The sequence below is a fragment of the Mesocricetus auratus genome, unplaced genomic scaffold, assembly GCF_017639785.1.
Source record: "Mesocricetus auratus isolate SY011 unplaced genomic scaffold, BCM_Maur_2.0 Super-Scaffold_100022, whole genome shotgun sequence".
Lineage (NCBI taxonomy): Eukaryota > Metazoa > Chordata > Mammalia > Rodentia > Cricetidae > Mesocricetus > Mesocricetus auratus.
This window is the reverse complement of record NW_024429203.1, coordinates 4,257,627-4,282,025: the sequence shown is the minus strand read 5'-3', so window position 1 is coordinate 4,282,025 and position 24,399 is coordinate 4,257,627. Positions and strand designations below refer to the sequence as shown.

At 41.0% G+C, this 24,399-nt stretch overlaps 1 protein-coding gene across 1 annotated transcript in view; it reads right to left on the bottom strand.

Annotated features, from left to right (window-relative positions):
- Positions 1–24,399, bottom strand: part of Npsr1 (neuropeptide S receptor 1) — a 176,069-nt gene that overhangs the window by 118,116 nt on the left and 33,554 nt on the right. The window lies entirely within an intron of this gene.

The following is a 24,399-nucleotide window of genomic DNA, read 5'->3' as shown; positions in this document are numbered from 1 at the left end:
ACCCTTAAAGGTCCAGGTTTAATGATCCATTTCAACCCATTGTGCATCCTACCACAAAGGCTTTTAAACACCCCACCCCTACTGTCACCATCAAATGTTCAATGAGTGAGCCAGTAGGGACATTTCAGTCCCAAATTAAAATACTATGCCACATCTAATGAACTATGGCCAGGTTAATACAAAAACAGCTGCAGACAACATATACATAAATGAGGCTGACTGTGATCCAATAAAACTTTATTTGTAAGAACAAGCTTATGGCTTGATTTGCTTGTGGATCACAGTTTTCTATCCTGGTACAGGCTTAAAGAAGGAAAACACAGAAACAGGAAGACCTATAGTATAGATTTCGTCTAAGAAAGAACTGGTATGATTTTCATCAAAGTTATATATGCCAACAGATCTATGCTTTGTGTTTATTCTCAGAAATTGCACAGTGAAGTGTTGGTTTCATTGAAGTTGGGGAAAGCTGTGTCTGAAGAAGAGTATGTGTTTTAGTGTATGTGTATGGGTGTGCTCAGATCAGAAGTCAATATATTATAGTATTTCTTCCAGAAAAGAAGTTTTGGATATGTTAGACAAGCAGTTGGGTATATTGCTTGGTAGTATCATTAATTAGTTTGGCTTAAACCTGTGTTACATGAACACATTGTAAACATGCCTGTTGATTCATTAACTTTTCAAACAATGACAAAACTGTAGAAAAACCTAAGGGATTAAGGAGGCCCCAGTGGGATCAGTGTGGAGGAAAACACTGATCACTGATCATGCCCTACATTTTTCTGTATACCAGTAGCCACACTTCCATAGCCTTAGAGACAGTAAGGCAAAGAGACTTGAATTAAAAGTCAATGGAATTTATAAAATGCTTATTATTAAAAAGCTAAGACTAGAGAATAATTCTCTATGCTGCAAGTGGTTGGCAGCATTCATTGGAATGGAATCACTAGTTGCTAAGCCAAGGACACAATTGCAGAGCATGAAATTGCATCTGCATATTGCATGTTAAGTTATTCTCCTGAGCATCCCAAATGTCAACTTTAAGAACTTGTGGAGTTGAAGAGAAACTGCCAGACTCTCACCAGTGTCTCCAACACATACTCAGTCATACTGGTCTCTTTAGGAGAAAGTGTCTACTTGCATCCCTGGTTCCCTGTGCCTTTAGCATGAAGAAACAAGATGGTGCATGCCAAAACTCCTGACCAACTGTGAGTTCCTGACTGTCGGGTTGCTCTTTCCATTTCATTAACCTCACCTGAACCTGGAAGCATTTACCTCACAAAGCTGGTACAGGATGAAAGGAGTAAGTCTGTGAACATCCAGGTTAGCTTGCTCACCACTCACCAACTTTCAGGAGCATAGATGAGAGAAACACAGTCTAAGTTTCATTGGATCCCTGTAAGTTACCCTGAGTTTAATGTAATAGGAAAAATTATAGCTTAATATGTGTGGCCCTTTTTTTGACTGTGCTAGGATGTTTTAATCTTTGAAGAGCTTCAAGAGATGGGAGTTGGAGATGTGGTTCAGAGGTTAAAAGTACTTGTGCTCTTGCATAAGACCTTGCTTTGTTTCCCAGAACCTACAGTGGAAGGATCACAACCACATATAAATCCTGTTCCAGGCACTTTGATGCCATATTTTGGCCTCTGATGGCACTATACATATGAGGTTCACATAATGAGCAGAGACGTGTACATACACATGAATTAAAAAAAATATATATGATGTGCAAGAGGCTTCAAGCTCTTGGAAATTCTCTTTTTGGTTCTTTAATTCAAGCCCTGAGTGTCCAGTAGCCCCAGTACTGAAGCCCTGTGGACAACTGCATTTTCCTGTCTTCTACAAGCTGTTGAATGGTAGCAACTCTACATGTTCCCTCTTAGAACTCAGAACACATTCCTATCATCTCCCTGTCAGTTTTGTTAAATGCATAAACTAATTTCCACACTCATGATCCCTGCAAATTCCCTGTGTTGTGGGAAAAGTTGGATCTCAGAGCTGTCCCTTGGCTGCAGCCTCCATGTAACCTCATGCTTTATTTACATTGAGTGGTGTAATTATGAACATGGAACTCAAGTGGGGTCAGGGAAGCACATACAACACTTGGCAAACAATGCTAGGCAGGGCTACTTCCTTTTCTGAGACAGCTTCTGGAAGCCATACATTTTTCTGTGCATATGGAGTAGAGTTGTCCAGCAGTTATTAATAAGAACCCCTTAGGGACTGAATTGTGTGTCTCCAAAATGTGTACATTGGAGCCTCATTTGACCTCCAAATATGACTTCACTATGGATAACTAAAGAGGTATTTAAAGTGAAAAAGCCATAGAGGGTCAACTCAAGCCCAACAACATTGGCGTTTGTATATGAGAGTAGATAGGACACGCATTCACAGTGGGCAAACCCAAGAGACTCAGATGCGAGAGGAAAGCAGCTACACAGCACAGACAGGCCCCAGGTGAACTGGACTCTACCAACAGTTCCATTTTGAACTTCCATCACCCAGGACTGTAACAAAAATTTCAGATTTTTACCCATCTGGTCTATGCTTTTGTTTTAAGAGGGGCTCCAGCGAACTTCCATAGCATTTTCTGCCAGGAAATGGAGCAAAGCTCAGGATGAGACTCCTCTCTGCTTCCTTGTATGACTGAATTGTCATAGTGGACCAAGCCCAAAGCCCGTTTTACTGCAGAACTTCTGTGTGGAAAACAAAATGGTATGTTTTGTTTTCTGAACTAGAACAGCATCAAACATGGACCCTCAGCTACTGGAATCATTCATCATAGTAGGTTTTTATTGAATGACTCAGCTAAGGAAGGAAGGAATGGGGGAATTGTGGAATTGCAGTGCAACTTGAAAAACTGAGTGAAGCAATAGAACAACAGAAAGGCAGAAGTCGCACTTAATGTTCCATTAAGTCAGCCATATTCCCTCTACTTGGACCAGAAATCACATATTTCTATTATTGTGTGAGAAATTTAATTCATGAAGGTGGCTTCCACTCCTTGCAGCAAGAAGTTGCTACTTTAGCAGACTTGTGAAAATGTAAAAGTTTGCTTCAACTTTTACAACTAAGATTTCATTATGCTAATTCAGAAGCATAAGTTTCTGAGACTAGCTAGGTGACTTTTGACCTTCTGAAGATGGTGGAGATAGCTTCTCCATTTTAAATAGCGAAGGCAAAGGCTTACCAGAAAGGGACCTTTTAAGAGCAACACAGTGTGCTAATACTAAAACAGACCCAAGGACAAAAGAAGGGTGAAATATTTCTAAAGAAGAAAATGTTTTATTGGGAGAAGAATTTGTTCCATTTGGTTAAAGCATTCCCAGAATGATAGGATGATAATTATTTTGTGCTTGAGGAAAATTGGATTTCATCATGAACATAGCTACCTCTCTCTAGGTAGAAGATGTCAGTGTACTGTGCAAGCACTCTGAGGAGTGTCTAAACCAACGGTTTACACATATATTCAGATGTAGACAATTAAACATTTTGTGTAACAAACACATTGTTATATGGTAGATTTTCTAGAATTAAGTATGTAGAAAAGAACACAGACTTGTCAGACAAAAAAATATGTATCCAAGAAAACTTTAGTTGAGGGAACATATTTAAATTTTAGGCAACATTTGCTTTGCATTCCTTTATATTTGGAGAGTACCCTGGCATTAATAGAGAAGGAGGTAAATGACAGGATAATAAGACATTAGATAAGTTGTGAAAAGAGAATTACCAAGAAACTGACATTAAAAAAGACTGGAAAATATAAAAAATTAATGTTTTGAAACATGTCATAGGCAAAGCAAATTTTAAAACACTTAAGAAACAAGACAAGTAGAAGTGATGTTACAAGATGGCAAAACAGGAGTCAGCCACTTCAATTTTCCTGATAAATGCAAAGTTTTTCAGCTATACAAAACCCCCTTTAGTACAGATGATGAATCCTAGTGTATCCCTTAGGAAGGCCATTTTAAAATTTCAGAGACACATTCACTCAGGGGCCCGATGGTGTTGCTCATGCAAACCACTGTATTCCCCAACAGACTTGCCTCTAGCATTATTGAATCTTGAATCTACTGTCCAACCCATCTTTCATGGGATCACAGCAGGGTCAAATACTCCATGGCATTGACATGCAGGGCAGGGCTGTCTGCTGATGACTTCCTTCTCTGCAGTGGACCCCCCAAACAGCCCTGTATCTTATCTTCAACCCTGTTCAGTCATGGTCCCTGCTTAGCTCTGTCTATGCAGACTCACAAAGAGACCTATCCACTTCTGCCAACATGGCGAGAATCCCAGTATCTATTCCACAGCAAATTGGAAGTGGTTTTCTCTAGGAACCAGTCCTTTCCTGTTACCGTACTGTGCATGAGACACCTGTGCAATATATACAGAAAAGTGTCAATGCTGTGGCCCCTTAGCCACTTCTAAATAGTCCCTTATTCATGGCTATCGATAGAGAGCAACTGTCATATGTGAGCATCTTATCTACTTAGGAAATCATCCGGACTCCTCTACTCATGCTGGTTTGTGTTTGCTGAGTTCATTACCATGGAAAATGGTTTAACTTTGAGACTTGATTTCAGATTTTCTTTGCTATCTGGAAGCAACTCTGTCCACAAAAAGTTCCCTAGGGAGATGTACCTATTTGAGTACCCTCAGCAGGGTTAGTTAACATCTGTAGCACAGGGTGTCATCCAGTGACCCTGGGTTTTGTGCTTGACTGCCTTCCTTTATTAGGTTGAGAATAGTTCTGCTCACCTGGGTTTCAAAAGTGTGGTATGTCAATTAGAGTTCATGTATGTAGACACTCTGATCTCATGCTCATGGTAGATCTTGAGATGGTCCTACAAATTTGCTCCATTATCTTCTTCCCTGAAGTCTGAGTACAGACCTACTCATGCAAGAATCCACCAGGAGACAAGCCTATCTATCTGCGATCCCACACAAAGGCCTAAAGGGCTGTCTCTGGGGGACTTTGAAATACTCATGCTTTAGTTTCTGCCCATTTTAACCATAGGCAAGGGCAATGTGGATGGACTAGAGGCCCATCGAGGAATAAAATGAAGTCTTCCTAGGGAACCTTGAAAACCATAGCTACCTGTGTACGTGAGGACAGGCCCTCTGTCTCCTGAAGTTGATGCCACATTCATGTCAGCCCAACAGAACAAAGTATTAGAGATAAATCAGTAAATCAAGCGGCCAGAGGCTCCACTCATTTTATTTTAGGGCATAGGCCTAGCAACTGTGGTCCCCTTTGTTAATTCAGCACAGACCATGTTACTGGATCAAACACTACTTGATGATGATCCAAGAGGTGATCTCCTCAACTCAGAGACTGACTGGAAAAAGAGCTTAGCCTGATAAAATCATTCTGTGAAGATAAGGACTTTGTTACAAATGTATGTGTTACACAAGTATATGTCACTAAAAGACACACACAGTTCCCACAAACTTCCTGAAGATAAAAGAATAAGCTATAATAAAATCCATAATGATTATTAAAAACTCAGTCAAATGCAAAAATATATAGCTAGATAATTAAATACAATTACCAAATAATAAAAAAACATGAGAAATTGAAAAAAGAAATATAAATCATGAGGAAGATGCTAGTGGTAATCCTAGACTGAAGAACAAAATGAAAAACAAAATCTGACAGGCAGTTTTAACAACATAGAAGGAAGAATTGGCAAAATGGGAGACAGATGACATGTAAAATGCCAGTTAGAGAAAGTAAATGAAAAAAAAAGCTTTAAAATGCGAAGAAAACATAAGAAATCTATGAGACACGATGAAGCATGAAAATTATAGGCAAACTGGATATACAATGAAAAATTCTCAGCATTATAGGAGTTACTGCTGGCTACTTTCATGTCAGCTTAATACACAAACTAGACTCATTGGAAAGAAAGGAAGCTCAACTGAGAAGATGTCTCTGTGAGATACTATAGGACATTTCTTAACTAGTGATTGACAGTGGAGGGTCCAGCCCATTGTGGGTGGTGCCATCTCCGGGCTGCTTAAGAGCAAGCCAGTAAGCAGCACCCCTCCATGGCCTCTGCATCAGCTCCTGCCTCCAGGTTCCTGCCCTATTCTGAGTTCCCATCCTGAACTCCTTCAGTGATGAACTGTGATGTGGAAGTGTAAGTCAATTCAACTGTTTTCTCCCCAACTTGTTTGTTTGTTCATGATGGTTCATAAGAGCAAGAAAAACCCTAAGACACTAGGCAACCATGAATGCAAATTTAAATACAGTCAGACTACAGGAAACATATGCCTGGCCAGTAATCTACAGTCACCATCCTAGGAAACCAGCCTGTTGCCCATAGAAGCCAGAAGAGACTAGCAACTCTACTGAAGTCATCAATCCTAAACATCCAGAAATTAGCGACAGATTCCCTAACTTTCGTCGAAGCTCCAACTTTAATTCAGCAAGAGAACATCACAAAAGTATGGTTCACTGACCATTCCTATAGAATGGACTTCTTTTTTTCCTACACCTCAAACTCAGCTTCTTCCTGTGAGGGTCCAACTCATAGCTGCCTCTCAGTTTTATCCAACACAAATGACAATGGCTGACCCTGACACAGGAATCTGGAAGATACCCATTGCTCACTCTCTTTTGGCTGGCTTATTTCCCAAACATCACTTGTATCCTTGTATTTGTGTACATGAATTGTTTTTCAAGCTAAGAGTTTTGGGAAATGGAAGAGTGCTATGAAGTGCTATTTTCTGCACATGACGTGGCCATTGTGCTCATGAACTCACAGAGGACGTGGTTACTTGCACAAGGGCTGCACAAGACCACACCCACCAAAATTCCAGCACAGATGGGGGAGGACCTCGTGAGACTCCACTCTTTGCTGAGCAGCTATTGGCAGTTAATGTCTGCTGGATGCAAGGGAATAATTTTTCTTCTAGGGTGTAGGCACTAATAAATTACCCATGATCCCAATAACTTGGTGGGTTACTAAAAGGTGTGTGGTTGTTGGAGAGATGTCTCAGTGTTTAAGAGCACTGATTGCTCTTCCAGAGGACATCTACTCAATTTCCTGAAGCACCATGGTAGCCCACAGCTGTCTCTAACTCTGCTTCCAGGGGATCCCGTGTCCTCTTCAGGCTTGTAAATGTATCAGGTATAAGGCCCTTGAGGCACATGAGTGACCAGGCCCTTCCCCTGAGGACCTCCAACTGCCAGGTTCCACCCATGGAACACCCTAACTGCCATAACTGCCAGACCTTGCCCCTGCCCTACAGAGTAGAAAGTTGAAATTCTGGACTTGAAATCCCACCAATCCCCATCTTTTTCACTCTGGAAAGCTCCACCCCATCCCACCCTCCAAGAAAAGCTATATAAACCCTGTCTTCTCTGTTGTTTCTCATGCCAGCCAGAGGCAACCACCCTCCTGATTTTATCCCTTCCAATAAATCTGTGTGAGATTTGCTGTGTTATGGGACTTGGTGGTATTCCTTGGCCCCTTACTGCCAGGATACCTTTCCATCTGAGCTGCAACATCTTACACCCAGGTACTCACATGGTAAGCAGACATACATGCAGTAAGCATGCATACATATAACATGAAATAATAAAATAAAGTTGTAAAAGATATGAACATGAGGAGGAAATATGATGGAGTGAAAAATTGTTCCAGAGAGTGAGAGCATAAAAGGATATGGAATATCAGAATTGCTAAAATACATTATATACTTGTAAAAGAATAAAACTTTTAAAATGTAACTGCATATTCTAAGTTTGAAAGTTGTTTAATTTTTTTTATTTAATTCATTTAGTGTGTGTGGAGTTAAGGGACAACTTACAAGAATCAGGTTCCTCCTTCTAACATGTGACACCAGTTACCAGTCTCAAGTTGTCAGGCTTGGCAATAGGAACATTTACCCACTGAGTCATCTCACTGACCCTATTAAAATACTTTCAGTCTATTCGAAGGATTTTTTTAATTACAAACTGTTCAATAAACTATCTTGTGAATCAAAAACAAAACAAAACAAAAAAACACAATTGACTAAAACTGTCAACTGGCTATTGTGTGAAGGAGAACACTTAGAAAATTAAGAAAATAGCATTTCAGGCCGGGCGGTGGTGGCACACGCCTTTAATCCCAGCACTCGGGAGGCAGAGGCAAGAGGATCTCTGTGAGTTCAAGACCAAGCCTGGTCTACCGAGGAAATTCCAGGACAGGCTCCAAAACAATACAGAGAAACCCTGTCTCCAAGAAACAAAACAAAACAAACAAACAAACAAACAAACAAAAAACAAAAAAAAAAAGAAAAAAGAAAGAAAGAAAAAAAACAGCATTTCATTGAAAATGTGTTGATTTAGAGATAATCTCAGTTTCCACTATTTTAAGTGTTAATGATTAACAATACATGAATTAAGTATGGAGTTCAAATGCATGGTGTGTCCCCCAGGGAAGCTGCAGCACCTCCATCCCTTTGGTCTCCCTACTCCAGGAAAATGCCTCACTTCCTCTGCCCTCTGCTTGTGCAGAGTGACAAAAGTGGAGAGTCCCTAGGTTTGTTAGTAAATTGCTCTGAGGCTAATTTCCTCTCACAGTATTTGAAGGTCTGGCCCTCCCAGCAGGAGGAGATGATTGGAGTGTATGCCAAAAAAATGCATTTTCCTTCTTTCCTTTGTTGCACACTCAATGGGAGTGCCTCTCATCAGTGCTCCCCCTCATTGCATTTGAATAAAACAGGCAAGCAAGCCTTGAAGATGATAAATGACTAATAAATTTTAATTGGCACTTTAGCTCATAAAATAAAAACAGTCATTAAATTCATCCACAAAATTGTTAGAATGGCTGTGCTAAAAATTGCAGGATGTGCTAAAATAGCAGCTGTTTTCCTTGCAAGTTCAAGATTAAGCCTTAGGCCAAGATTCCAAGCAGATTCTCTTTGGCCTAGGTGGCCTAGAAGGCCATTTGCCAGGTTGAAAACCAGATGAGAGTCTTTCTTCGGTGTAATAAGAGCTTTTTCATAAATCACCCCTAAATATGTTACATAGAATGTCCACAAAAATTTCTTTAGAAAGATGCTTGCCGGGCAGTGGGGGCGCATGCCTTGCCTTTAATCCCAGCACTCAGGAGGCAGAGGCAGGCAGATCTCTGTGAGTTCGAGGCCAGGCTGGACCGATAGCCTCCAAAACAATACAGAGAAACCTTGTCTCGTAAAACCAAAAAAAAAAAAAGATGCTCACTGCATAATTGCTGATAACCCTAAGTTGGGATGAAATAATAGTTAGCAGTATAGGAATCATTCAGTACAACATAGTCTATAGAGAGTATGCCAAGTGAATCTTTTAGAGCAAGAGGTCAGAAGAGGAAAGAATGGTTGTTTTAATATGAAATACATTTGGTTCTAGTCATGATTCCTGGTGTGCAGCTCCCAAAGTCCTTTCTGTCTTTAAAATATAAGCTATCTTTTGGAATGCGGGTGCATTGGCTGAAGGCTGGCAGACTCTGACAGTTTCAGAATCAGTACTGATCACTGGAAAGACCAAGGCAGGATTAATGAAGAATGGGGTTGTCCATTCCTTCCTTCAACCTCTGGGGGGGGGGGGACTATAGCTGAGGATTAAGTGATAAGCAATGGCCGGTGGTTCAACCGACGATGCTTCCTCAAAACCGCATACAGACAGGTGTGGGGAAGCTTCCAGACACCTGAGCCTATAGGGATTCTTAGGGTGGACCTCTGGGGAGACACAGAAGCTCGACTTCCTCCCTCTACACTTGTTCCTGTGCGTATTTTCATCTAGCTGTTCATTTGCATCTCTTTAGCTTTCCCTTGTAATAATCCAGTGAACACATTCCCCCATGTTCTGTGAGCTGCTAGAGCTAGCTAATGGAATCTAGGAAGGGGTCTGGGGAGTTGAGGACGTACATCTTTCACAGAAGCACAAGAGAAACACACAGGCTTCAACAGCATGTGAAGTTGTGGGGAACAGTCCCCAGGCTGGGGCCTCGTCTCCAGGTAGTCTCGGGTTTACACTGGTCTGCTGGAAATCAATGGCTTGCTTTCAGTGGAGACATTTCACATCTTTTCGAACTACTATGTCTTCTGTGCTTGCTGCTATGTGACAGCAAAGGAAAGTTTTTTCCTGCACAATGGAACTCTGAGAGAAGCTTCACAAAGGGGTGAGCAGACAGACATTCATTACCTGGATGCCTTAGTACCGAAAATGAGCTGTGACCAGAGGCACAACTCTACAACTCTCCCCCTTCCCCCCTTCTCTCTCTCTCTCTCTCTCTCTCTCTCTCTCTCTCTCTCTCTCTCTCTCTCTCTCTCTTACACACACACACACACACACACACACACACCGTCTCTCTCTGTTTCTCTCTCTCTCTCATCCTTATTTAAAGAAAATCTCATTTTCTTCTGGTCAACCTAAATAAATTAAATCATGTCTAGTCTTTCATTAGTTAGAGATGGTAAGTGAAGTTCATGGAAAAGTCAATGGGTGTGAGTTCTACATGAAGGAGGGACAGATAATTGGCATCAACACCTCTGCTCTTCCTTTTGTCTTCTGTGGACTGAGATTTTGGCATGATGGCAGGAATTGTAGCAAGTGTCTTGAGCCAATAGCCATCTATTCCATGAGCTAATCTTGAAGATGCAGTATGCAAGATGCCTGGATTCCCAGTGATAAGAAAACACAATGTGAACCCTAGATTACCTATCTCTGAACTTTCTTATCTGAGAAAAAGTAAATCCATATAAATTTAAGCCTCCGTTATCTACATCTTCTGTATATGTGGCTGAATCTAACTCCGATTGATTTACCAGCTAAGTGAATAAAAGACAAAATGGAAATGAGAATATTCTTTACAGAATTACCCAAAGCTACTGGTCTGTGTGTAGGAGGCTATTTAGTAGATGTGGGTCCTCACAGAGCAGTTTAATGGACCTTATCACAACACGGCTGCTTGTACTTCCTCCCTTGGAAGAGCCACTAATAATGCTTCTGAAAATAGCTCTTTAAATAGCCTGTCATCGATGATGTCACCTGAATTGACTGATTTAATAACTTAAAAGAAGAAAAGGAGACTCCCTTTTGTATCCAATAAGTGGGTTTATGAAATAAGAAATAATAGATAGAAAGGTAGACAAATGTATTCATTTTTAATGTTAGGTACAGGAGGGCACACACTGAGGTCAGGCATCTACCTAATTCCTTTAAAAGGCAGTGAGGGTTTTAAAGAAAGATCAATGAGCCATTAGCAGACAAGATGCAAGTATGAGAGGCCACCAGGGCATCGTGCAGCACCTCACATTTTGTTCTCAGTATTAAGAGTCCATCTTCTTGAGGTAATGAAATTCCCCAGGGAAGGATTTATGCCCACCAAGTTCTTGGTGGAGAATCTGTCCTTAGATAGATGAGAGATACATAGGGAATGTCTCTCTAGTGTTTTCTGGTTTGTAATTGCCTCTAGTTCAAAATAATCAATACAACCAGGCTAGGCATTTGGAAGCAGCATGTCCTGAACTCATTCAGCATATGTTATGTAAGAAAGTTTGTGTGTCCCCACAGTCACACTAAGATCCAGAGATAAACCTGTGTCAAGTCCCAAGTTGAGAGCAGAATGAAAGACAGGGTCTGTAGTGAGGTCCGGGTCGTTGGAAGAACTTGCTCTTCAGCAACTTCAGATGGCATCTCTCAGTAACTGTGCATCTCTGTGGCCTGGGGGTGCCATGCATGCTACCTCCCTTTGGGATTGGTAAACCAATTAGCCGGTTAGGTTTTGTTGTTGTTGTTAACTTGACACAGCTTCTTCATCTGGGAAGACGAAACCTCACTTAAGAAAATAACCCATTAGGTTGATCTGTAGGCAGGACTCTGGTATTTTGTTGATTAATGATTGATGTGGGAAAGTCCGGCCCACTGTGAATGGTATCACTCCGGCCCAAGTGTGGGCATGGTTAAGTATAAGAAAGCAAGATGTGCAAGCCATCAACAACAATCCAGTAAGAAGTTTTCCTACATGGTCTCTGCCTTAGCTCCTGCTTCTGGTTTCTGGCCTTGAGTCCTTGCCTTGGTTTCCTTCAACAATGGACTATGTTTTAGACCTGTAAACCAATGACCCCATTCAACCTCAATTTTTTTATCATGATGTTTTAGGAAGCAATAAAAAGGTAGCTAGAACATAATTATTCATAGAAATGCTCACTTCTCCAAGGGAAGAGTAAAATTGCTTGCAATTCTGACCAAGTTAACCAGCTCAAGGTTGCTGGCATGTCAAAGTGTTCATGAAAGAATGAGCTCATGAACATTTTTGTATATAATAGTTTATAGAGGAATGCATTCTTTAAAACAGTAGTGTCTCTAGTTATCTCCAGGTAAATTAGCAATGAAAATGCTTTCAGGCTTGAACCTCTCCAATTTTTGAGGAAATAAAAACCTACAAGCAAAACTGTCTTTAAATCCCTGTGTGCCTTACAATGAATGTAAATTTGAGACAGGAATTTTTTTAAACAAAGATTTATTTCCAGTTATGTGTAGAATATCTTTATATATGTATTACTCATTTGTAGAGGATCCCACATTTCAGAAGAAGGCATTGAGTCCCCTGGAGCTGAAGTTAAGGAGGTTAAAGACCATCTGCTGTATGTACTGGGAAGTTTACTAGGGTCCTCTGTGAGAGCAGCAAGTTCTCTTAACACCTGAGGCACCTCTCCAGTCCCAGGTCAGGAAATTTTCAAGTGTAAAACCTGTCTTCTGTGGCATTTGCCTTTATGCACCTCTTTCTCTGGGGAATATTGGAGATGGTAAACAGGACTGAAGCCCAAGCAGTATTCTTCCCAATCCTGAGCCTTTAATCCTTAGAGAATCTCCCTCTCAAAAGGGGTGGGTAATTTACAGACACAGGAGATAATGGATCTCTGGTTAAGAGATGGAGAGCTGGAAATCTGGTGGAGCAAGATGGTAGAAATTTCTACCCCAGCCATCCATGCTCCTACCAAGCTTCTATCAGTTCTCAGAAATACCTTCCATCTACATGGAGAAAATAAACTCAAACCATGGGATGCAGGTTTTATAGAAGATATGCAGAGAAATGTCTCCAGCAGCACACATTTCAGCCAATGAGACCAGACTTGGGAAGTACTGGGGTATACAAGAACTTCCTGTTCCCTATCCGCCATGAGTAATCCCCTTCTCCACAGCCAGGCAACCCTGACATTCACTGTGCAGGCTGGAAATCCTGACAGCTGCTCAGCTATAGATGTTTTAGCTGAGTCATCGTACTTTCAAATTTTGAGATTTCTAAACTTGGCTCTTACATCCCTCTGTCCCTAGTTACTCTTATGTTCTATCATGCCTAAACCCACTCATTTGTTAAATATGTTGGCACCAGCTTCTCAATTTTGCAACATCTACTTCCATTATTCTACAATATATGCACCATGGATCATCCCCTACACCTCTGCATGCTGGGAAGGTGCAGTGTAGAGTGACTGAGAGCTCAAAAATGGAAAAAGGAGTACCTGAGTTTGAATTTCTTATCTCCCACTGACTGTATGACCTAGGGAAAGCTTTCTTTGCACATTAATTCCCCTTACTATAAATGTAGCAGAAGAATAGATGAGGAACAATTAACACCAAACTTGCTTGATAAAGCCTTAAGTAATCATATTATTTTATAGAGAAGTACAGATTTTTAGCCACTAGTGCTGACAATGGTCCCTACAAGAACCATAGACAGCAAAGCCTCTAGTATCAGGCATGAGAAATCCCCTTTAAAGTGTTGGTCAAGGTAGTCCAAGTAACTCCCCATACAAGATAAACTATTTGTGTAAGTCATGGTTGCCTTTCAGGGTGAAGGCATCACGTGCTGAGAACACAGGACTCAAATGATTCAGTCTTGTTCTGACCTCCTGATTTCCTGCATTCTAGCTTCTATGGTTCCAGAGAATACTATGCATGGTACCAAGGGAGGGAATCAAACAGGCCTATGCAGCTGAAAAATCTATGGATCACAGAAATTATCAACTTGGTAAGATGAAAAATGAAATAAGTGGCACTCACATGTCAGTGACAATAAATAGCCATATAATAGGAGGGAATCTATGCCTGGTATGGGAAACCTGGTATGGGAAATCTAACCAGATTCCTGGGGCTAATGAAGTCATGCCTTTAGGAAGGAATCTACTGCTGCCACTTTGGTAGACCAGTGTAATTCCTTACTACATGCTATACTCCATCCTTATATCCACAGACAAGTGTAACTGTGCACTTCTTTACAGCAAATGGAGACTAACACGGAAAATCACACTGAACGCAATACAAACACGAATAGATCATGAGGAGCCCAGCCCAAATGATACATCTACATTCCAACTCCAGCACTTATGGCTTAGGGAAATCATGGAAAATGGGGTAGAAAGATTTTTAAATTTCAGAAACTTTTCTTAGAAATAAGAGTGGATTAATGGCAGTGTCAATGGGCTTATAAATGTGGAAGGGGGAAAATCTTATGGGATCCTGCCCCTAGACTAAGAACTACAGGGAACTAATGACTTCTAAGTGAAACATAGTTAATCTCTCCCACGAAGGAGTTCCCTCAGTCTCCAATGCAGAGTGATCAGCCTTGAGACCATATACACACCACCAGTAAAATATGGAGTCAGTAGGCTGTATATTTATACAAAGATACAAAACCATGCATATGTAACAATAGTAATTATCAGCTTGAAAGGACTTCATGATTGGGTAGCTGGGAGGGGTTGGAGAGAGGAAAGGAAGAAAGTGATGTGGTTCTATTTCACTTTAAATATCAAAGAAACAAAACTGGATTAGGTCAATGCTAGGCCGAGGGACTATCGTGAGGATTAAAGTAGATACTGTGCATAAAATGTGTAAGACGGATCCTTATCCACAATAAGTACCCCACACAGTCCACTTTTCAATGCTCTGTCCGTGTTTGCTGTAGCCATGTCCTGCCACACCCCCTAGCACCTGGTCCACGGGGGTCCCTGGATCCCACCACCTTTCCAGTGTTCATCTGGAGACCCTGCCTCCACAGCACAGCCTTACTTTCTTCCAGCTCTACTGTTTGATGGCTGTAGGGGGCCTTCATTTCTCCTGGCTTTTCATTGCTTTCACCTCACTGTTTAGCTTTGCCCCTACGGCCTAATACTTGTATGGCATGCTGTACAGCAAGGTTAGTCACTCGTCCTTACCATGGTTTCATGCTGTCAGTAAAACCTAGTCACAGGATAATTAAGTTCCTCATTTCCTGTACTTGGAAATTTTTTATCAATCCCCTGACTGGGGCAGAAGAGCACATATGCTCAGGGTAAGGGCAAGGATTGCTTATTTCTTGCTACAGGACCTCTCTTCTAGGACCTCTCATCTCTCAAGCTGTGTTCCATCATATCTGAACCAGAAGTAATTCTCTGATTCACTTGGCTTTTTCCATTCCTAATAGAATTAGCATCTGCAAAACCACTTCCAAATTATCTACCTCCTAATGCTGATGTATTGAGGATAGCATACTTACAGAAATAATAAAGGTTAAACAGGATGACATGGGTAGGTCCTTCAAGAAAAGCCATAGAAGAGCTCAGTGATTGGCCTCTCTGTATGCGCACTAATTTTGAGGAAAGTCATCTGAGGATACAAAAAGAGCCATCTGCAAGTCTGGAAGAGAGCCCTGCTCAGAATGTGACCTTGGTTCTGGGCTTTCAGTTGCCAGAACAGAAGAAGCAAACTCATATTATTTAAACCATCTAAACTACAGTGCTTTTGTTATGGTAGCCCCTACTGTAGTTAGTGTCAACTCAGTGTAAATTAGTCATCTCAGAAAAAAGGGTTGATTGAGAAATTGCCTAGATCAGATTGGCCTGTAGGAATATATTGGAATGCAAGAATTTTTATTATTAATAGATGTAGGAGAGTCCATCCCACTGTGGTTGAGGGTGGTAACATTCCCTGGGAAAGTGGCCCTGAACTATATAACAAAGTCAGTTAAGTATGAGCCCAAGAATGAACAAGCCAGCAAAAAGAATTCCCCATAGTTTTTGCTTGAGTTCCTGTCCTGCCTTCCCTCTGTGATGGACGGTTTTACTTAGTAACAGAGAAAAGTATCTAGAACAGTGTCTGTAGTGGTTAGGATGAGAAATATCTTCCATAAGCTTAGACATTGGAGCATTTCATCTCCAGAGGCAGCCCTGTTTGGGGACGTTACGGAACTTTGAGAAGGTGGAGGCATCACTGGGGGTGAGATTTGAATCTTTATAAGTTTTCTATTAAGGTGAAAAGACAGCATGACCACAGAAACTATTATAAAGGAAAATTTTAATTGGTGCTAGCTTAAAGTTCAGAGGTTTAGTCCACTGTCATCATGGCAGGAAGCATGGCAGCATGCCTACAGACACAGTGCTGAAGAAGGAACTGAGAGTTCTATATCTCTAACCATAGGTAGCAGGAAGAGAGAGATACATTGGTCCTGATTTGAGCATCTCAAGCCTCAAGCCTACTCCCAGTGACACATTTCCTTCAACAAAGTCACACCTACTCCAGCAAGGTGACACTAACAATGCCGCACCCTGGTGAACAAGCATTCAAATCTATGAGTCTATGGAAGGGGTCCTTTTTATTCAAACCACCACTTTCTACTCCTTGGCACCCATAGACTTGTAGCCATATTATAATATAAAAGTGCATTTAGTCCAATTTCAAAAGTTCCCATACTCTGTAAGAGTCTCAACTCTGTTTAAAAGTCAAAATAAAATTTCAGATCACATTCTTCCAATATACAATAGCACAGGTTATACATTACCATTTTAAAGGCGAGAAAGGGTAATATAACTTGGAAATATGGGGCCAAAGCAAGATCGAAAACCAATTCGGCAGACTCAAAACTCTGTAGCTCTGTGTCCGATGTCAAAGTGCTTTTCAGATCTCCAAGTCCTTTCAGCATTGTTGGCTACAACACACTCCTTTCTCTGGGACTGGTTCCATTCCCTGTTAGCAGCTCTCCTTGGCGGGTATCCCACGGGTCTGGCATCTCCAGTGGGAGACCCAGACCACCTTCACAGCTTCATGCAGAAGCCTCTCTGAGTCTTCTTGAAGGGACAATTCTGATAAAGGTCATGCCTCAGTGTATTTCCTTAGCCCCTCTATGACCCCTTAGTCACAACTCCTTTCTTGGATCCTTGAGCCAGAACTACAAGACTGAAATTTTCAAGTTATGTTTTTTTGTGGGGCTGGAGCATGGACTCTTAGTTCAAATACATTTTCACCTGCTTTCTGTTCTTTTTTAAAAAAGATTTATTTTATTTATTACATATACAGTGTTCTGCCTACATCCAAGAAGATGGCACCAGATTGAATTGTAGGTGGTTGTAAGCCACCATGTGGTTGCTGGGAATTGAACTCAGGACCTCTGGAAGAGCAGTCAGTGCTCTTAACCTTTGAGCCATCTCTCTAGCCCTGCTTTCTATTGTTGATAGTTGCCTTCACTTCCTAAGCTTGGTTACCCTGAAACTCAAGCTGTAAACCAGGTTAGCCTCAAACTCAGAGATCCACTTACTTCCACCTTCCTCATGCTGGGATTAAAGGCATGTGCCACCATACACTACCCTAAGCTTTTCTTTATTCCTTTTCACAAGTTGAAAGTTTTCATGGTCCCCACTCCCTTTATTCAATTTGGATCAGGTTTTTCTTTAAACTTTTTTATCTCTTTGAGCACTGGACTTAGCTCCATTACACTTCCTGGTACTTCATTTCTCCTCAAACTGTACATTTTTATTTTTTCTTTTCCAGCTTGCTCCTTCTAGTTATAGATCTTTATAGACTTGGCCAGTCACAAATAACCAAGCAGTACAGTCAATACTAAGCTCTCTGGAAATTTCCTCTGCCTAAGCTGTTAATCCATGACTCTTCAACTTAGCCTCATACATTTTTTTAAACAAGGGCAGAAAGCACACACATTTTCACCAAAATATCACAAGAATGGTCTCTAGGACACATACTAGTACTCTTCTCTTCTGAAATCTTTTGAGCCAGGCCACCTCAAATCACCCTCAGTATCATTGTCTTCCATGCTCCTACTAATATAACCCATTAATTCATGTTTAAAGCATTCAACTGCTTTCCTAATACAGAGTCCCAAAGTCTACATTCCTCCAAACAAAAGCACAGTCTGGCCTGTCGCAGGAATACCCTACTTCTGGTACCAATTTCTGTCTTAAGTTTTCTATTCCTGTGAAGAGACACCATGACTACAACAACTCTTACAGAAGAAAAGCTTTTAATTGGGGATGCCTTACATTTCAGAAGTTTAGTCCATTCTCATCACAGTGAGAAGCATAGAGGCATGCTGCCAGCTATGGTGCTAGAGAAACAGCTAAAAGTTCTATATCCAGATCCACAGGCAACAGGAAGAAACAGAGACACTGAGCCTGGTTGGAGCACTTGAAACCCCAAAGCCCACCCCCCAGTGGCACAATCTCTCCAACCAAGCCACACCTGCTCCAACAAGGTGACACCTCCTCAGAGTGCCACTCCTGGTGACTAAGCACTCAAGTCTTTGAGTCTATGGGGGCCATTCCTATTCAAACCACCACCCCCAGCTTCTCTCTCTGCTTTTGTGCTATGTTTGAGGATGCGAACTTTCAGCTTCCTGCTTCTACCATTTTACCTGCCACTTGCTGCCATGATGAACTCTTATCCCTCTGGAACCATGAGTCTAAATAAACTCTTCCTCCTATAAGATGCCCTGGTCATAATGTTTTCCTACAGCAGCAGGAAAGTAACTAATACAACCCCTTAAATTAATATATTCTCCTTGATGCCAGGAGGAAATCACCTGTAAATGACAGCTGTACTTTTGCACCATGTTTTTGGCATGAATATCCTAATATCAGCACCTTTAAGTTAGAACAGCTCACCCTGATGAGCTTAAACCAGAAGCCTCTCTGTTCCAGGTCCAGTGTCTTAGAGTTTTCTCCATTATGTAGAGAAACCCAACACACAGAGTTCCAGACAGAATTATAGTTCTCAGCATATGTGAGCTGATCTGGACTTATCTCTTTAACCTAGATGGGCATGAGGTCATCCTGAAGGCTTCCAGCGTTGTGTGTCGCAATTTTTCCTTTATATTTCTTATTTCTACTTTTAGGGTAACTGAGCACAGAATTAAAAACTCTGCCATGTCAAGGTCAACATGGTCAATAGATTTTTATATTTTCTCAAATAAACTCTGTGCAAATCATTGAAAACATTAAACTCTTCCATCCCTGTGTTCCATTTAAACGGAACAGCTTAATATTGGCCCTCATGGGCTGCAGTTGCTATTCTTACAGTGTGCCAGACTTTCATAATGACACAAGCTTTTCACATTTTTAATTTTAATATATGTGGTTATTAACAAATTACCCTCAGGCCAAATATGGCCATCATATGTAATGTGCATTTTTTTGATCAGCATAGTCCTTGAGAAGAATTGGGTCTGAATGCCTTAGGCAGGGTGCTCACTGCAGTCAGCTGGGCCTCCACTGTGCCTGTCTCACTCATTTTCATTGCCTGCTGAACCCCTGAAGGCGTCTGAGATCGAAACTTCTGCTGTGCATTGGCAGGAAATGTTCTGCAAATAAATTGCATAAAAAATAATTCTGAGTGTATATGTGATGAATTGTTTCAAGAGGAATATAGTTGTGAATTTATAGGCAAAGTTGTTGACAAATACATCAGGCTTGGCAGTAGAGGTCCTCTTATCTTCCTTTGTGCTCCTCCAAAGCAAACATAAAGACAAAGATAAGAGTGCAAGAATCTCTTAAAGAAACCAGAAGAACTGTGTATATGCAAGCATTTAATGTAACCATAGAGTCTTCTGTGTTTATTATCATGGTCTTTTTGTTGATACTCCTGTTTCAAAACGCCTGAGACTGGATAATTTATGAAGGATAGAGAGACTTATTTCCTCACGGTCTAGAAACTGGGAAGTCAAAGATCCGGTGATAGCATCTGGTCATAGCCTCTTTGCTCAATCATAATGAGTGACAGAGAATAAAAGAGGGAGGGAGGAAGGAGAAAGATACATACATACATACAGACAGACACACGCACACACACATACACTAGAGAGACAGAGACAGACAGACACACACAGAGGGTGAGGGAGGGGGGAGAGTAACTCCTTTATTAGAAAATCTACTTTCATGATACTACCATTAGCCCATTTGTGAAGGTAGAGTCAATATGACTCAGTCACCACTGGAAGGGTCTACATTGACAGCATTGGGCATCAATTAACACTGTGGACCAAAACAAACAAAACAAACAAACAAAAACAAAAAATGTATCATTTTTCTCAGTTCTCAAAACTGATTATCCTTATCTCATGGGAAATATATTTATTTCACTGAATGAAAACCCTACAAATCTGAGTTTAATCTAAACAGGTAAGACATGGCATGGGTCCTCCTGTAGTAGTAGGTCCCCTGACTATGATGAACTTGTGAAATCAGCATGGACAACGTATTTCAGAGACATCATGGCGAGGAAGTCATCAGTAGATACTATGATTCCAACATTAAGAAATAGGAAAAGAGAAATTAGTAACATACTCATGTAAGGCCAACATCCAACAGGACAAATTATACTACAGCTAGAATAATCTAGAGTTTAGTGACCCTCAAGTGGGAAATCTGCCCCCTTAAGTAGAGATTTGTACAGCAGACCCCATGCTTAAAATCTTGTGCCAGGCTGGGTTGTATACCAGCATACCTACATAGAGTTCTGGGGTCTTTGTGAGGTATGGCTTCACTGGGAATTAGCCTAGTGGGCATTGACTGTTTTGCCTCTAACTCTGGGATATTAGTTTTTTTTTTTGAGACAGAGTTTCTCTGTATTGTTTTAGAGGCTGCTCTGTAGATCAGTCTGGCCTCAAACTCACAGAAATCCCCCTGCCTCTGCCTCCCGAGTGCTGGGATTAAAGGCGTGCGCCACCAATGCCCGGCTATTAAGTGCTTTTAACCATTTGCTTACTCTCTGTAGCTTGAATGTTCCCCCAAAACCCACATGCTGATGAAGGGTTGGTCCGTCACCCATGGTTCTCTTTTGAGGTGGCAGAATCTTTAGGAATCAGAGCCTAATAGAAGGAAGTTAGACCACTGGGTGTATGTCCTTCGTGGGGATGGATATTGGTACTCTGTTTCCCCCTCTACTTATCTTTGTTCTGATAATTTTCTGTCTCATCAGAGTCCCAAAAGAAACACAGCCCTGTCACAAATGGCCTGAAGCCTGTGAAATCATCAAAGCAAACATTTTCTTTTTATGGGTAATTTGTTACAGGAATGGAAAGGAAAGTTAGCCAGTACTAATTCACTATCCTTTTCTTTTTAAAATTTAATCTTCTGTGTATTACATTTAAGACATGTATCTTTTATGAAAAATAACATCTAGTAATATTTTAAATATATATATTATGATGAACTTCTTATCTCAGTTTGATTATTTAGTCTCTATAAAATAAATGCAACTATTGATATAGTTGATCTTCTAGTCTAATAACATTGACATTTTTATTTCCTTTCTTAACTAACCTGTTTTAGAGGGAAGCAAAGGCAGCAGAAGCTTGAAGCAAATGGTCACTTTGCATCCATGGTCAAGAAGCAGGGGGTAATGGACGGACAGTAGTACTCAGATCCCCTACTTCACTTTATACATGCTCTCCTTTAGTCCCTTCACAAATAAGATGTTTCTTCTCATGTTAATTAACATAATAAAATAGTTCTCTACAGGCAAGAGTAGAGTCCTTTTACATAGTGATTTCCTTTGAATTGAAACATACCTGGAAGGAGGAAGGAGGTTCACATGACTCAAGAAGGGACAAACTTAGGTGTCCCTAAGAACTGAAAATTAACAATATATAAAGCCCCTCTTCAAGGAGCATTCAACAAGTACTGGGAAGAGCAACCTATCTGATCTGGGAAGGCAGAGGCTAGTGGATTACTGAGCTTGAGGCCAGCCTGGTCTAACCATTGAAAACAGAAACGTGGTGAAGATATAATTGAAAAGGGGGAGGCCATGTTCTAGCCTTAAAGCAGCAAAATTTGACAGCTTTGGCCATGTGGTTCTGGAGTTAAGGATAGAATGCAGGGGTTATGGAATCTTCCTCTGTGACTAAGCCAAGAGTGTCAGGGGTGTCCCTGAATGGAGTACCAGAGAGGCCATTGTGTGAAGCTGTGAAGTTGAAACCTGGATTTCCTTGGAGAACCCAAGAAAATGGAGATGCCAGAGTCATGGGCTTCTTGCTAGAAGAGCTGCTAACAGGCGTGGAGCAAGCCCAAGAGAAAGAAAGAAGTTGCCTGCAACAAAGCTAAAAGGGGTTGGAGAGCTGAAGAGCACTTTGACATTAGACATGGAGTTTGCGCCGCTGGTTTTCTGTCTTCCCTTGGTTCAGTACTTCCTCACTATGCTCTCTTCCCTATGTTTTGGAATGGCAATTATATCCTGTACCACTGTGTATTGGAAGTATGTGATCTTCTCTGTTTTTATTTTTATTGTATAGGGAATTGTGGTTAAGAGAGAACATGAGTCTCAGAAGAAACTAAGCATTGTTGAGACTGTAATAGACTCTGGGGACTCTAGAAGTTGAACTACCTGTATTTGGCACTATATTGTTACAAACTTATGGGGGTCAGGGAGTGGAATATTATAGTTTGAATGCAATTGGCCCCCATCAGTTTATAGGGAGTAGCACTATTAAGAGGTGTGACTTTGTTGTAGTAGGTGTGACCTTGTTGGAGGAAGTGTGTCTGTGGAGGCAGATTTTGGGGTCTCATATATGCTCAAGCCATGCCCAGTGAGACAGGGCAGCTCTTGTTCCTTGCAGGATGTAGGACTCTCAGCTCCTTCTCCAGCATCATGTCTGCCTGCATGCTGCCATGTCCCATCATGATGATAATGGACTAAACCTTTGAAAATGTAAGCCACCCCAATTAAAAGATTTCCTTTATAAAAATTGCCATGATCATGATGCGTCTTCACAGCAATAGAAACCGTAACTAAGACAATACTCTACTTCAAGGCCAAGGGCTTTTCTCTGGGGTGGGAAGAGTAGAAAATATTTTAAGAGTCACAGGCAGGGGATGACTTCAAGAAAGCAGTATTTTCTGGTCACAGCAAGAGAGTTGCACATATGAACTCATAGTGATTATAACAGCATGCATAAAAGCTGCACAAATGCAGGTCAGAAAAATAATCCCAGCATGGAAGGGAGAAAGTGAGTACAAAATCCTATGTCTAACTGAGGCTATATTAGCATTTGATAGCTGTTGTGAGAGGCAGTCTTAGTTTCCTTCAATTATGACCCCCACAATAAGTTAACCCCACTCTAGGGCCAAATCTAAGAGTAGTTGACTAACACAAACTGGAATCAGTGGATTTAAGGAGAGATTGAGAAAGAAAGAAAACAAGACAGAGAAGGGAGTGATAGAGTAAGGAATGGAGATGACAGAAAGAGAGATGATAGAGTTAGAGATGACAGAGCTAGAGGTGGAGATGATATGAGATGATAGAGAGGTTATCTTCCCCCTCCTCTCTCTCTCTCTCTATATATATATATATATGTGTGTGTATATATATATATGTGTGTGTGTGTGTGTGTGTATAATAGAAATATTGTTAGATAAAACATAAAGTTGGGTAGGTAGGGAGGTGTTGGAGTAATTGGAGGAGGGGAATGAATATGATTAGAATATATTGATTGCATTTTTAAAAAGTTAATTGAAGAATTATTAAAAATATACAATGTACACCAGTTTTCTTTAAGAGAAAGAAGGCAGCATTTTACTTTTCCTACTGTGGCTAAAATCTAAATTCCCAAGAAGTCCACTGACATTGGTGCAACTGAGCCAGGAAACAGCACATGTTGAGATGTGCTAGCAGCCCCTGTAGAGATTTACCATTTTTCCTGTAAGCATATACAATATTTTTTCTATAATTTGAAACAAATTAAACTATATGACATCCTTGCTTTGCATGGACTCTTTATGAGCCTCATTTGGCCCCTCTCTTTCTGGTCTGTGGAGCAGTGCTCCTCCGTCATTGCTCCTTCCTGTTCCCTTTGAACAGTTTCTCTACCGCTGTGATCTCTGCCTGGAACCTTCCTTTCAAAGTGCAGTTTCTTCCTTGGCCTGCTTCTCCCTTCCCCTTCCAAATTTGCCGTGTCCACACTTCCTGACCTGGGAGTTTCCAACATCCATATTTGATCTTTTAGATCCTGGACATCAGCTCATTTTCATGCTACCTCCAGAAGAGGTGTTCACCTCATTTCTCTTTTGAAAGCAATTCCCATAGACTTTAATCCGCAAAAGACTGGAGATGTCACATTTTACCATTAAGCATAGATCACTGTGGTTGGTTTTCTAGGA